The sequence below is a fragment of the Podarcis filfolensis genome (genome assembly GCF_964270895.1).
Source record: "Podarcis filfolensis genome assembly, chromosome: 15".
Lineage (NCBI taxonomy): Eukaryota > Metazoa > Chordata > Lepidosauria > Squamata > Lacertidae > Podarcis > Podarcis filfolensis.
This window is the reverse complement of record NC_139618.1, coordinates 34,918,097-34,933,807: the sequence shown is the minus strand read 5'-3', so window position 1 is coordinate 34,933,807 and position 15,711 is coordinate 34,918,097. Positions and strand designations below refer to the sequence as shown.

The following is a 15,711-nucleotide window of genomic DNA, read 5'->3' as shown; positions in this document are numbered from 1 at the left end:
GGGTGTAGCCCAAGACCACCCCCTTAATATATCAAAGAAGGGGTGGAAATCTGGGTGTGTTGTTTCTTCCTGTCTGCCAAGTTACCTGATTGGATTACCTGGGCATCCTGGCCACTCTTTTGTTAGGATAACTACTCAATTCCTAAATCCAGGCCACAGGTCACACCCTATTCATATCTTAAATGTGCCCTTAAGACAGGATTTGTGAAAGAGACAATGGGGAGATTTCCCATTTCCTTCGACCTTGCAGAGTTATATTTGAGGTCATTTTGGGAGAGAGAAAATGGTTTCAGGACTTTTCTGTGTGTTTCAGACATGTGGTTCACATATTTGTATGTGTTTGCTTGGTACATTTATGAACATCTATTTTATATATATGATACCTTAAAATTCTTATAACACCACCCAGAGTGCTTCCTGGATGAATGGGGATTTCAAACCGAGGTCTCCAAAATTCCACCCCTGAACCCACCTGGTTCTGAAAAGCAATTCTCACAACAACCCCGTAAGGTAGGTCAGCAGCGCTATTATCTCTCAATACGGAGAGAGAGAGCGCCTGGCTGTAAGGGCGCCCCTAGCCTCGGAGGCAGGGCGGTCCCTGCGTGGCTTTCCCCGTCTCGAGTACGGGTTGCGTACGGGCGGGGATCGGGAGCCGTGGTGTATTCATAGCTGCGGCGAGCTTTGAACCGGGAGTTCCCAGCTCATACTCGTCATTGCGGCGGCCCCTCCGCTGGAGGCATGGACGTCCGTCTCATCATCTACCAGGCTGCAGCCTCTCCTTTCCTCAGTGTGTGGTGTGGGGGGGGGGAGAGAAAAAGACAGACATAGACACACACACACACACAGCCGCCCTCCACGTTACCTCCCCCCACCCATCTTTGCAGGGTGGCACCGTAAAATAAAATGCACAGCCACCCGTGCAATTCAGGAAAAGAATAAAATGCAAAATGCCACTGAGTTCAAGGACTTAAACGTGCCTAGGGTTGCAGCTTTTGCACAGAGGGGGCTGGGGGCGATGGAGGCGGAGAGGGAGCCGGCGCTCTTTTGTCTGATCCCTTCCACCACCTTCCCACCCGCGGGAAGACGCTGCTCCCGCTTGCGAGCCTTGCCCGACGGCAGCGTCGCCCTCCTCTCGGCGCGCGCTCCTTGCAAAATGCAAAGTGCAATGCAAAATGCAAAGCGAGCTCTCCTCTCCCCCTCCCTCCACACCATCCTCCTCCTCCTCTCGAACCGGGAGATAGGAGCTCTATTGCTCTAGCCTAAGAGGAGGAGGAGGAGGAGGAGGAGGAGGAGGGCCATGAATATTGATGAGGCTGCCGGGGCTCTATTGTGCAATTGGAGCTGCGAGGTGGAAAGCGCAGGCAGAATGGAGGTGGAGAGCGGCGATGCGCTCGCAGCTTTGTGGCTCCGGCAGTAAGCAGCAGCAGCAGCAGCAGCCCAGCCGAGCGAGCCAACAGCAGCAGAAGCCGCCTGCACCGGGGGAGGGAAGAGGAGGAGCGGGGACGGGGAGGGGGGGGCTTTGTTACTTGCACACAATCGCCTCCCATCCAGCCCCCCGCCAGCCACAGCCAAGCGGACGCGATGGAGCAAGGGCAGAGAGATCTGTAGGAGCCACAAGGATCTGCTGAAGACCCACACTCGCTCACATACACACCCCAGAAGGGAAGAAGAAGAAGGGAGAGCGGCGGCGGCGGCGGCTCATCCGAGCCCTCCTCCTCCTCCTCCCTCCACGCCAGGAAGAGAGACGAGGAGCCAGGCGAGAAAAAGGCCATTTTAACGTGGCTCTTGGGCAGCCGCAGGCTCCTGCTTCGGAGGTTAGTGGCGGCTGAAGGGGGTTTGTGGGGGGGGGGGAGGCGAGGCAAGGTGGATCTGTTGTGTTACTGGTTATGGCTTTTTGTGGGGGGGGGGGAGGCGGAGGGGGCATGTTCCCCAGGGAGAGAGGAGAGGTGGTGTGTGTGTGAGAGAGAGCTTTGTGTGTTTTTAAACCTCGCCCTCCCTCCAATTGCTATTTCACTGAGAAATATCTCCCCCTCTTGTTCGTATTTGCTGGGCGCTCCTGGATTTCCCTGTTGTTTTTTCCATGTTGGCAACTGGGAGGGTTTGGTGGTGGGCAGAAAGAGGAGAGGCGGGGAGAGGGGTGGGTGGGTGAGGTGGGGACCCTACCCAGATATTGGGGGCACCCACCTCACCCAGCCTGCCATATTTTTTGTTGTTGTTCTGAAAATAATTTTAAAAATAAATAAAAATATTATAATTATTGGCTAAAGTGTGCCAGAGAGAAAGAGAGAGAGAAAGTGAGTTTCTATGGCAACAGAAACTGATGCCATGGGGAGAGGTGGGCACGATGTGGCACCTGCTATGGGAGATGTGGGCACCTGGGGAGGGGGGTGTTGAGGCTGAGCGGGGTTGTTGGGAAGAGCACCTGCTGCCTGGCCAGCTGTTGGCTCCTGTGTGCTGTGGAGGTGAGGGTAAAATCACTTGGTGTTCCTGCGGGCAGGGATGCCATTCTCTGGGCATTCAAGCTGAGAATGAGGTGGCCCTGCAAGGCTGTCGTTGGTTTTTTTAAAAGGGGAGATACTTTGGTACTTGAGAAGGATATCTCTTCCTCCGATAAGCAAATCTTGTGCATGGCTGTTAGAGGACATCTTAAATGCCAAGGCCCCTGTTCAAATGCCGCCCTATAGTTCGTGTCTGAAAAACCCTACTCCAAAGGGAGAGCGTGAGAAGACCAGGTACTGCAGAGAGCTTGGAAGGTGCTTCATCTGGTGACTTTAGTTCTTTAGTACTGTAGCTGACTGATCTTGTGGAAGTCTCATGCACGGTTTCAGTCATCTGTGGTGGGTGCAAGGCCAGCGGGGCTTTTCAAAGCCAGAAACTTAGGAAGCGTGGGTGTCAGCTTTAGATTTCCCCACATCTTCACCCCTTTTGAGGTGCTCCACTTGCGTGAGTCCAAAGTAGAGAACAGGCTGCTAGGATATTCACACAGTTACAATCTGTTCTTCTCTGGAGCTGGATGGTATTTTTATATCCCATTAAGCAAAAAAAAAACAAAAAAAGAGAAGTTTATTGTTCTGCCTTTTGATTGCAACACAAGTTTGAGATTCCACCGTTCTCCTGTTTTGTGCACCGATCATGGTCTGTTGGCAAGTAGGGGTAGGTCTCCAGCTGTCTGCTGACACTGCTCTTGTTTTCTGGTAATTTTTTTAAAAAAAATTATCTTACTGCTCTGGGCGGATGAATGCAGCAAGGTGGGGTGAGAGAGAGCATCCTCTTTTCCCGGTTGCTGGTTGCTCAACTCATCTTGCGCTTCTGACTTTTCTAGACACTGCTAATCTGTCTGGGCCAAAGCATTTCCCAGGTTTACCTGAATTTGGGGTTTATTGGATCAGCGTAAAGCCAGCAAGCATCATAGTCCAGGCAAGGAACCTCCCAGACTGTCAAGGGGCCTTTTATTTGATCTGCTAATCCTGTGATCGTATACACACTAACCTGGGAGTAAGCCCTATTGAATTCAGTGGGATTTATCTCTGAGTGGACATGCCTAGGATTGTATAGTAAAACATGTCATAAATACCCTTGGCGAAACATCCTAAGTGGCCGAAAATCAAAGCAGGCAGGGGAGAGAAACTTTATTCAAAACAAATAAAGAAACAAACAAACGAAACCAAAGGAATGAAAGAATAACAAAATGAAACTGGGGGCAGGGCCAAGAGAGATAGAGAGGAGGGTTGGATGTAGTCAATATCCGGCCAGGTCATGAAACATTATCATTTGGATCTAGGCCAGGGGAATCCGTTCAGGATTGTCCACACTAGGGCTAGCCAATGTGGTTCCTTCCAGATGTTGTTGGACTGCAACTTTCATCAGTCCCAGCCCTCCTGGCTAGTGGTCAGGGGTGGTGGCAGTTGTACAAGAGCCAGTGGTGTGCAGTGAAATTTTTCAGTTAGGGTCAGAGGCACCAACTTGCAAGGGCAATTGGTAGGGTGATGTTGTGCACGTGACATCACGCATGTGAGCATTGAGCCTCCTTCCCTAAGCTGAGCCGAAGCTTCCTAGGCTTTGGGAAGGAGGCATCAAGGAACATTCAGGAGACTAGGCTAGTCCCCTAGTCCACTAACCGCACACCACTGAGGACAAGACCTGGAATGTGCCACATTGGTTCTCCATAACATATCCTGACTAGCTACAGGTCTCCAGAGCTTCAGGCAAGGATCTTTCACAGCCTTAGGTGGAGAACCTGAGACCATTTGCAAGTAAAGCAGCAGCTGTTCTCTGCAAGGGAACTAAGGCAGAGAGAATCTTTGCAGTCTGAGTGCCACAAACAGAAAGGCCCTGTCTTGTTCACCTCGGGCACAGTAATGGGGCATCAGGCAGAACCTCTTGGCAATGTGAGGTGATGCCTCCCCTTTTCTGTCTGGTTAAGGAGCCGTAGGAGGGAGGGCATGCCCGACCTCGCAGTCAGTAGCTTGAGTCTATAAATATATATTAAGCACTAAGATTTCGTGAATGAACCAGAATAATCACAGAGCCAAGAATACTCAGCAGGAGTTTGGCTGGTTTGGTTGGTTCTGCAAAGCTCATCTTGCCGGTCTCCTTTCCTTCTCTCTTGGGTGTATTGTTTTTCTTTTACCATGTTACTTGTAGGATATGGCAGCCATGGCGAGGTTTGGGCACCTGCAAGAGGGAGAATTTGCGGGAGGGCAGAGACCATGTGATCTGCTTCCTTTTCCCTTAGCCGCTTTTTCACTGTGCTAGACGGTTGGGTTTGCGAGGTCTTTTTCCTCATGCACAATCCTTGCATAAACTCTCTCTAGCTTTGTATTCGGTTAAGAGCCCTGGCGCATTGGTTTCTATCACTGTTGCTGCAGCTGATGAGACAGTGATGAAGTGGCTTTTAAGCTGCTGTCTTAGACTAAGGTTATTCCATTGGTCCCAGGGTTGTTTACTCTGACTGGCAGTGGTCAAAGCAGATCTTAGAAAGCAGCCTTTCTCAGTTCTTCTACCTGAGAACCTTTTAACTGGGGTTACTGGGAACTTGCTCCTGGAAACCTATGCATGATAGACATGTGGTCGTGAAGTGAGCATGGGATATTGCTGCACTGGACGCCTGACTCCTGCTTGTGTTTGGGTCTGTGCATCACACATTTCAGCCCAAAGCCCAATCTACAGTAGCCTCTACCAGCTCAGACCTTGCCACTGTATTCTGGTGCTGAGAGTTGCTGGCTGACCTCTGCTCCCTGCCCAGAGCTACAATTCCCAGAGTTCCCTGGGGAGGGAGATTTATTCTTCAACTGCTCTGAGAATTGTAGCTCCATAAGTGAAATAGGGCTTTCCTAAAAACTCGCAGCACCCTTAACAACCTACTGTTCCCAGTCTCATTTGGGGTCATCCGATATATGAAGTGGTTTGATAACGCTTTATACGCATAGTGCAGATGAGGCCTGAGAACAGTCTGATTGATCCATTCACGGAGACAACTTGTTTCTTATCACACACGTGGCATGCAACTGTAAAGATAAACACTTTTTGTGAAAAGGGTTTTGTGTGTGATGGTGAGGTTCTCAGGCTTTGAGTGAGTGCATTGCTGGGCACTATCGCCCACACAAGGGAGGGAAGGTGTCAGCAGATATGGGAAATTCCAAGGTTTATAAAAGTACAAAAAAAAAGAACCTTTAGAAGAAAAACTCCCTAAAAGTGTGTGGGGGGGAGGAAAGTAGCACCACTCTCTCACAGCTGTGAGTGCCAGGAAGGTAATAATGAGCCAATCCTGACCCTGTGTTCCTTCTCTGAAGGACCTTCTCAGAGTGTCCTCTGAGGGAGATGTGGAAGGTGGCAATGCAAGAAAGAACAGGCCTTTTATTTGGTCCCCCCCCCCCCCCGCCCACTTAAGAAATGTTCTCCTCAGGGAGGCCCATCACTCGCTGCTTTTAGGTACCAGGCAAAAACAATCGGTTTCATCCAGGCGTTTGGCCTTTAATTTGGAGAGTTTAGGGTATTCTGGCCTTCTTTAATGGGTGGGATGTGCTAGGCTGCTTTCTATGCATATGAATGATCTTGGCTTTTATTTTGTTTTAGTTTTGCATTGGTTTTAATTTTGTTAATTATATTGTAATTTACTTTGAGGGTTTTTTTTGTGTGTGTGTGTATCTACTAATAAGTACAGTTAATAATAATAATAATTTCCAGGCACATTTGGTATGATTAGGAACCAAAGCAGGTCAAAACCAGTCAGTTAGGAACACTTAAGTTCTGAGGAGACAGTCCAAAAGTGAATGAGTTGATAAATATTACAGGATTTGTTAATCCTATAATGACTTGCACACGTAGAATTAGTTTATTGGGTTTTGATGAGTAAGACTACAGTAGCAGCATCCGTCTCTTTGAGCAGCCAATTCCCACCCATTGTACTCCTGCAGACGCTCCAGGATTGTAACTCAATATGATAACTCAAAACAACTTTCAATAGCTGATAGCTATACCTAGAGCTCATAGACACGGTCAGCTAACGTTATCAGTAAACATTATGTGTTATTTATTCGATTTATACCGTGCGTTTTCCTCCCTAAGGAGCTGGGCTGACCCAGCAATGATAAAACATTTACAAAAACAGTTTAAAAAACCATTCTAGAAACTGTTTAGAAACATTGCCCTGGAATACTATCTTTCAGCCACCAGTTGCCTGGATAAACTGGAATGCTTTTAAATGTCTTCTAAAAGTCAGCAACGAGGGAGACGGACGCACCTCACTCAGAAGAGCTTTCCACAAACGGAATCACCCCTGGAAAGGACTTGTTCCGGGTCAATGCCAACCAGGCAGCTCCCAGTGGCAGCAGCACCAACAAGCTTTCACCTGCTGGTAATAGGTTCAGTGTCAAGAAGCTTGAGGATGACCAAGGCAAGCTATTAGGTACTTGGGGCTCAAGACATTTCGGGCAGTGCTGGCACCTTGAATTTGGCCTGGTTCTGTGCTTGCAGGACCCTTCTTCCTTTGCCCCTCACCTTTCCTATTCCCAGTGTTCAAAATTAGCCAGGCGCCAGGCGCATTTTGCACCTGGCTTTTGATCATTTGCGGCCAGTGGAAGATGCCTGGGGTGCCAGGATGGCGCAGACATCTTCACCTTCTGGGGATCATTGGATCAGGACTGTTTTCACACACTAAAAGCCCATCTTGTAGAATTCTATCAGTTATATTTTATCTGCACAATCGGAATGAATTTCTGGAAGCCAGTTGCTTTTTCTGTGCAGCCTAAGCAGGAGCAGTCACCATTAAGAAACAGGTCAGAATAGGCCAATATATATGTGGACCGTCTCTGGATCAAGGGACTTTTCTTTAAGTTTTCAAAGCTCAACCTATCTCAAGCTTGTCATCCAAACTAGACAGGTGTTTAACTGAGAATCAATCACAGTCAGTCCATCATTTGAAAAATAAGACTTTAGAGCCGTCTTATCCAAAAATGGCAACTAGACCTTCCGTTTTGGTGGCTGCAACCTTGCTTTAAGGAGCCATTTGGCGCCTAGCTTATATACCTGAGTTTCTAACACAGAAGGATGCAGTGTGGCATTCAGTAAAGTTCTACACACTAGACACACAAAGAGGAAGTATTGTAGCCTTGTTGTAGTAGAACCACCAAGGTCCAAAGGAGTGGCTGGGATCGTTCTGGAGCCTCATGGAAAATGATGACTCAGATTTCCTGCTTGCCCACCACAATCGAGATAGCAGAATGCCTTGCTTGTATGCATGGTCAAATCTCTGTCTGAATGACTGTAGATGGGGGATTCTAGCACACAGCTTAAAACTTTCCAAAGACAACCTGTCAGTACCCTGGGAGTGCAGAAGAAGTGACACTGAGTCTAGGCCAGGGGTAGGCAACCTAAGGCCCAGGGGCCGGATGCGGCCCAATCGCCTTCTAAATCCGGGACGCTGACGGTCCAGGAATCAGCGTGTTTTTACATGAGTAGAATTTTTCCTTTTATTTAAAATGCATCTCTGGGTTATTTGTGGGGCCTGCCTGGTGTTTTTACATGAGTAGAATGTGTGCTTTTTTTACATGAGTAGAATGTGGAGAGCCAGTGTGGTGTAGTGGTTAAGAGCGGTGGACTCGTAATCTGGTGAGCTGGGTTCGCGTCTCCGCTCCTCCACATGCAGCTGCTGGGTGACCTTGGGCTAGTCCCACTTCTCTGAAGTCTCTAAGCCCCACTCACCTCACAGAGTGTTTGTTGTGGGGGAGGAAGGGAAAAGGAAATGTTAGCCGCTTTGAGACTCCTTTGGGTAGTGATAAAGCGGGATATCAAATCCAAACTCCTCTTCTTCTTTTATTTAAAATGCATCTCTGGGTAATTTGTGGGGCATAGGAATTCATTCATTTCCCCCCCTTCAAAATATAGTCCAGCCCACGACATGCTCTGAGGGACAGTGGACAGGCCCTCGGCTGAAAAAGGTTGCTGACCCCTGGTCTAGGCTTTAAAACTTTAAAAACCTGGATATATGGCAACTCGATGGAAAAAGCTCAACAGAACAAAAAAAGCTCAACAATTTTGGGGTCTTCATAAAAAAGCACAACAACTTTGCGGGTGTCAGGAATTCTACAGTGTAGGGCAGGGGTGGCCGAACTTTTTTCAAAGACGGCCTGATTTGATGAAGTGAACATGCATGAGGGCCAAGCAAAGTTGTTGAGCTTTTTTTTTAGGGTTTTACCCTGGGACATATACTGCCATGGGGGCTGGATTAAATCGACCAGCGGGCTGGATTAGGCCCCTGAGATGGACTTTGGACATGCCTGGTGTAGGGCAACCCCTACACTGAGGCCGATAAGCAGTTATCACATACCAGACTTGGTGCAATCATACAAATATTCTTGCAGTTTAATTTGCTGGCGTTAAAAAACTGTTTGGAGCTGGAAATCCATTTTCTGCACATTAACCCAGGATCTACCAGTAGACCCTGACTAAGCTCTGCTTTAGAAGGTCCGTGGCTCAGTGGTAGAGCATCTGCTTTTCATGCAGACTGTCCCAGGTTCAATCCCCAGCATCTCCAAGTTCGGTTGAACTGGGTAAATGGTAATGACATGTGTAGGTGGAGTGTATGAAATGGTAGCTGTCTTGTTTGTTTTTGTTTATAGTGTCTCCTAGGACTCATCCAGGTTTCCATCAGCGCCATGCTTTCCAGGCACAGGTCAGCGCTTTAAAACACCATGTCTGAGGTTGTTGTTGTTGTTGTGGTTGTTGTTATTGTTGGGTTTTTCCAGACAGCGCTTTCCCTGGGAAAACTCACATTTTACAGGAGAACCGGAGCAAATGGCAATCCATAAAATAACCAATTGCCATCAGCTCCAATTCAGCGTTAAAACACTGTATTCCCAGGGAAAGCATTGGAACCAAAACAGAACAGAACAAAACACCGCTTGGATATGGAGCTTTGAAGCGTGGACTTTGTGCCTAGAAACTCAGCACAAAATGCAGTCTGGATGAGCTCCTAGTAAGGAATGTAGGACTTCCGTAAGAGCTGGTTGATATGAGCTGACTGAAATTTGCTCCAGGCATTTTGCTCGGAGCCAAAATAAGACAGATTTCTTATTTGTAGCCAGAGCTTTTTTATAGCCAGAACTCACTGGAACTTACTTCCGGCACCTCTTTTTCTAGAAAAACAGCACTGGTTGTAGCTGATCAGATTTACTGTTTTCAAGACAAAAGGCTGTGAGGGTAGCCACTACAAATAATACTACAAATAGTTAACTTTTAGCCAAGAAATTGGCGGGAGGTTGAGTTTTCTTATGGCTTTTACAGATGCTGAACTGGTTCAGATGTCTTGACAAACCATGGTTTATTGTGATGAAAAGAAGCTGCAGTCAGCCTTGGGCTTGTGCCCTTGTTTCTTCTTTTCCTGTGACACAGCTGTGAAGAGGAGTTTGGAAATGTTCACTTCTGATTTCGTTTCATTCTTTGGTTGACTATTTATGTGAGCCTACAATTGTTTGCGTGAAACATACCCGAATCAAACCATGGATTATGAAGCTGGCTTGTTTCAACAAACTGTACTTAAGATTAACCACTGTTTAAGGTCCAGGTGCAACGCTAAACTACAGTTAATCAAAACCAGAAGTAAAGTGGTACCTCGGATTAAGAACTTACCGTAATTCGTTCTGGAGGTCCATTCTTAACCTGAAACTATTCTTAACCTGAGGTACCACTTTAGCTAATGGGGCCTCCCGCTGCCGCCACACCACCGCTGCGTGATTTCTGTTCTCATCCTGAAGCAAAGTTCTTAACCCGAGGTACTATTTCTGGGTGGTTAGCGGAGTCTGTAACCTGAAGTGTCTGTAACCCGAGGTACCACCGTAAAAGTTTTATCTCATGACTGTGCTGAAGAAGGCAATTAGTACATATGTTAGAGGCTCACTACAGCCCATTCCTGTAACAATAAACCGTGATTTATCATGACATCTGAGCTGGTAAAACAAAATGAAGGAATACTACACATAAATATATATCTGGAATATATATCTAGTTTTTACTCCTCAGTAACCTTGGTTCCTGAACGGCTTAGTTGTCAAAACAAATCGGCTCCTGAGCGCCGCAAACCCGGAAGTAAGTATTCCAGTTTGCGCACGTTTTTTGGAAGACGAACGTCCGACATGGCTTCCACCTGAGTGCAGGAAGCTCCTGCAGCCAATCGGAAGCTGCGCCTTGGTTTTCGAATGGTTTTGGGAGTTGAACGGACTCCCAGAACGGATTCCGTTCGAGAACCAAGGTACCACTGTATTCTTTTGAAATAGTTTTATGGAATCTAATTCCTGAGGTTTACCTAAGAGCAGTAGAAAAATGTTTTAAGTAAAATAAATACTAATAAGTTTACAGTTCTTATCTTCCTGTAGCCCTTAACTCACAGGCGTGATCCTAAGCATGTTTACTCAGAAATAATAACCACCAAATTTACTTCCTAATAAGTGTACTTGGGATTGCAGCCTCGATTATGTTTCTCAGAACCCATGTGAATAGGGAACTAGGAACCAGGGAACAAAAATAGTCCTGATTGTAGTAAATCTGGAGATAAATATGCAAACAACACAAGGCAGTAGGACAGTTTGGTTAAAATTTAGTGGAATTGCCTGTTGGAGGGCTTGATATTCAGTCTCCTGGAACAAAGTTTTTCAGGTTTTAGAGCCAAATTAAACAACCAGTAACTTTTACATGATGCATCTGCAAGTTGGACTGTACCAGTACAGCCTACAGCAGGGAGGTCAAATATTTGAATGCTCTCAGCCCCGTAGAAGGCTAGCCGCCTCTCTAAAATGCTAGTTTTGCAATGCATAGCAGAGGGAGGGAAGTATGCAAACATTTGATTGGTCCTCTGCTGCCCATAGTTTGCTGATGATGTAGCAATAGCATGGTGTTTACAGCATGGAAGAGGAATCTGTGGCTGTACTTGGGCTCCAGCTGTCATCAGCCAGCATACCCAGTGGTCAGGGACGATGGGAGCTGTAAGCCTAGCAACATCTGGAAGGCGAAAGTTCCCCCATCACTGATTTACAGGATACCTCCTATCTAGTTTTTGTTTTTCTTGTTTGGAGTGCTTTGAAATAGTTAAATAGGCAGAGAAGCAGCAAACAGGATTGCCAAGTGACCAGGGTATAATGGCCTGTTTTCTGTGACTGTTAAGAGCAGCTTGGTCTTCAGGAGTTTTTTTGTAACAATGAAATAAGTTTGAAGACCCTCCAGATGTTGTGGAACAGGCATAGGCAAACTCGACCCTCCAGATGTTTTGGGACTACAATTCGCATCATCCCTGACCACTGGTCCTGTTAGCTAGGGATGATGGGAGTTGTAGTCCCAAAACATCTGGAGGGCCGAGTTTGCCTATGCCTGTTGTGGAACTTTCATCATCCCTGACCATTGGTGATGTTGTCTGTGACTAATGAGACTGCAACATTTGGAGGGCCAAGGTTTCTCCATCTCTCCCCCCCCCCCCCCGCAGCCATGAAATATTTTCTTCTGTTTCATATGAGAACCCCTCAACCACTAGGCCCAACTGAGAAACATATAATTCTGAAAATCAGTTTACTATGCCTCAAGCTGTTATTACTATTTGCGAACAGATGACTTAAATGTTCAAAATCACTGTGGTGAAATTGAGGTTTGGCTTTGAATTTATGTCAATTCCACTTTAAAATATCTACAGTCTACATTATTGGTGTTGCTCAAGGCATTTAATATGTAAAGAATGTGCCTCTTTGACAATTTCAGGAGGTTGTTTGCTTCTTCACATTACTGTGCTTTCTCCTTACTGACTTCTGTGCCCAGAACTGTCTCCCAGAATGCCTCTGTGATACCAGCTCCTCATAATTCCTTTAATTTCTTCCTCAAGTCCACCTTTCCCATTAAGCCAGGGATGGGAACCTCTGGCCTTTGGGTGCTGTTGGACTACCACTTTCCTGTGGTGGCTCCCCGATTGTGGAATGCTCTCCCCAGAGAGGCTTGCCGGGCACCACCATTACATGTCTTTAGACACCAGGCAAAAACATTCCTCTTTTTTCTAGGCCTATGGCTATTAAATAATCAACGGCCTGTGAAAGTGTGGGGGGGAAGAGACTGTTATTATGATAATTATTTTACTATTAGGCTGTCTGTCAGTGTGTTTTTTACTATGTTTTTATTACATTTTTATCACTGATGTTTTGGAATATGCTTCACATGTTATAACACTGCCTGGTCTCTGAGATCTTTTGATAAAGAGCAGTAAACAAACAAACAAACAAATAATACAACTTCTATCCAGGCATATGCCTGCCATGCTAATATTCATACCCTCCTACATTTCTCAGATGAAAATAGGGATGTCCTATTTCATAATCATAATAATAACCATAAAAATATACCCCGCCCATCTGGCATCAAACATTAGAAAACTTCTAAAGGTTGTATCATTACTTATCTCCTTAGCTCAGGGGTTGCATAACTCCATACACTCCAATATTTCTCTGATGAAAATAGGGACATTCCAAGGAAAAGTGGGACAGAATGGGATTAAATCAGAAACCGGGACGGCTTCTCTAAGTCCGGGACTGTCCCTGGAAAATAGGGACGCTTGGAGGGTCTGAACGTTGTATTTGTTTTTCAGACCCTTTTTGCCTGTTGTTCCACCAGGGGTAAAAGGAACAGCGTGTGAATTGCTGCTACTGTCAATCTTTATTATTATTTAAATGGTGTTGCTTCTGTGTGTTTAATTGATACACAGGCTTTTCCTGGCAAGGAGCTAGACGCCATCACCTGCTAATTTCTGTAAACCTGACAGGTGCTAGAGGCACAGTTGCAGGGGCTGGCTGAAAAGTTGGCAACCCCTCTGCAGCCCTGCCCAGTGAGAGTCTGACAACCTTAAGCCAGCATGTATTAAAATGAGTGTTGAGAGGATTACTTTTTCTTCTCTGTTTTCCTTTCCTCATCACGCTTTTCAACATACCCTCTGTAGGTGCGGCCCGATTCTAAGTGATGTTGGAGATTGTGAGTGTTAAGATCTGGGAGGTGGTAGCTATTGCAGATTAATTAGTCGAAACATGCATCATGGAACTTTGAAGTGTCAGGCATAGCTCTAATGGCTTTAGCCCAAACGTAGCAGAGTTTTCCTGCACAGCGAAGAAGCTAGTTGAGGTGGAAATGACTAGTCAGCTAGACTCAGAATAACTATTTACAGGATTTATTAAAAGGAAAAATAAAACCAGCAGAGTTTCTGCATACAAAACAAAGCAAAATAAATCCTTTCTTTCTCTCTCTCTCTTAACCATACACAGCACTTCTACTCCTAACACACCCCTAACACACCAAACTGTGCTAGCAATCCCTAGATAACAGAGTTGAGTGCTAGTCGTTAACCAATCAGAGTAAGTAGTTTCTAGGTCAAGCTGACCTTGGCTTTCTGCCAAGAGTAAATTGACACGGCCTTGAGTTAATTGTGTGAAGCCAGAATCTGTAAGTTTCCCATGAGAACCAATTAACAGAAACTGAACACCCCCTCACAGATTCTGCTGGACAATTAACATCAAATACACCTATGTAGGAGATTATTTTTCCAGCAAACCTAAACCCTTGCACATTCGCTTGTTCTTTACCTTTGCCAATGGTTTAGTTAACACATCTGCTACATTTTCTTCACTTGATACATAAGTACAGGTGATTACATTGTCTTGTACACAGCAACGCACATTTTGGTATTTTACAGAGATATGTTTGGAACGCGATTTGAAACCCTCTGTTTTACTTAAGGTTATACAAGCTTGATTATCAATGTAAACTTGTACTGGTTCTCCACAATTTACATTTAAATCTGCTAACAAATGCTTGAAATAAATCACCTCGTTGCACAATTCACTCAATGCGGCGTACTCTGATTCCGTTGATGACACACTTACAACGTCTTGCTTGCGTGACCGCCAGCTGATTAAAGCTCCACCGACCATTATGACTAGTCCTGTGACAGATTTTCTATCCGGCAAATTTCCCCAGTCACTATCACAGTAGCAACTCAACATTTCATCCTCTGAAGAATTTAATTGTAACATATAGCCAATTGTCTGTTTGAGGTATCTCAGAACTTGTTTTACCCCTTTCCAGGCATTTAGTGTGGGTTTTGAGACCAATCTACTTAATATGCCTACTGCGTAGCTAATATCAGGTCTGGACCACTGTGCTAAATACAATAAACTTCCAATTACAGAATGATATACATCAGGATGTTCAAATTCAGGACTCTCATCTGTATGAAGTGTTTTTATGAAACCTGGATCCATAGGCACCACTGCCCCTTTGCAATCCTGCATCCTGTATGTAGTCAGTAGTTGTTTAACTTTGTTCTGCTGACTAATTAGGCAGCTGCCATCTTGGGCCCAGCACACTTCCAACCCTAGATATGTCCTAACCGGGCCTCTGAGAGTATCCTTGAGCCACTAAACGAGCTTTGTATTTGTACTTTCCTGTCACCAGAGGTTTAAGTTTGTACACCCACCTGCAGCCTACAATCTTTGCCCCCTCAGGCGCTGCTACTGGTGTAAAGACCTTGTGCTCATTCAGAGAGGACATCTCTTCCTCCATTGCCTGTTTCCAGAGCTCTGCCTCCTCTTTTGGTAACTTTAACACCTCCTGAAGACTCTTGGACTCTGCAATTACACTAAACACATTTGCAGTATCTGGGGAAAAACGCACCGGAGGCACTCCTTTGTTTTGTCTTTTAGATCTTCTGGGAGAAAATTTTTCTTCTGACCCACTTTCCTCCTCAGAACTACGACCTCTCTTTTGTTGCTTAGCAACTGGTCTCTGACTAATTCCACTTTCTTGAGAGCTCTTCTCTGAACTTTCCTCCCCCTCAGACTCTGATTCTCTATGTTTACCTTCAGAGTCATGAAGCTCCTGGGAAGGTTCAAACCAAACCTCAGTATTGGCATGTAGTCTCTCCCAGCCACTATGTTCACAAAAAGTGGCATTCCTGGAGATCACAATGCCATTTGTCCCTTCAGCAAAGCGGAAGCCTTTTCCCAGCTCCTGGTAACCCACAAACACTAACTGTTTGGTCTTAGGATCTCCCTTCTTTCTCATTTGTTTTGGAATTAATACCCAGGCTTTTGATCCAAACACATGCAAATGGTCAATTTTGGGTTTTTTCTGAAACAATTTAAAGTATGGAGTTGTACCTATTGTTTGATGAAAGAGCCTATTTTGGAGATAACA

General features: G+C 45.8%; 2 protein-coding genes across 2 annotated transcripts in view; one reads left to right on the top strand and one right to left on the bottom strand.

Moving 5' to 3' along the window:
- The window catches only part of BRF2 (BRF2 general transcription factor IIIB subunit), a 296,389-nt gene that overhangs the window by 110,110 nt on the left and 170,568 nt on the right, over positions 1-15,711 (bottom strand). The gene's annotated exons all lie outside the window — the stretch shown is intronic.
- The window catches only part of ZMIZ2 (zinc finger MIZ-type containing 2), a 113,154-nt gene continuing 98,777 nt past the window's right edge, over positions 1,335-15,711 (top strand). The window contains exon 1 of the mRNA XM_083588435.1: positions 1,335-1,814. The gene's annotated coding sequence lies outside the window, so the exon portion shown is untranslated. The remainder of the gene's footprint in view (positions 1,815-15,711) is intronic.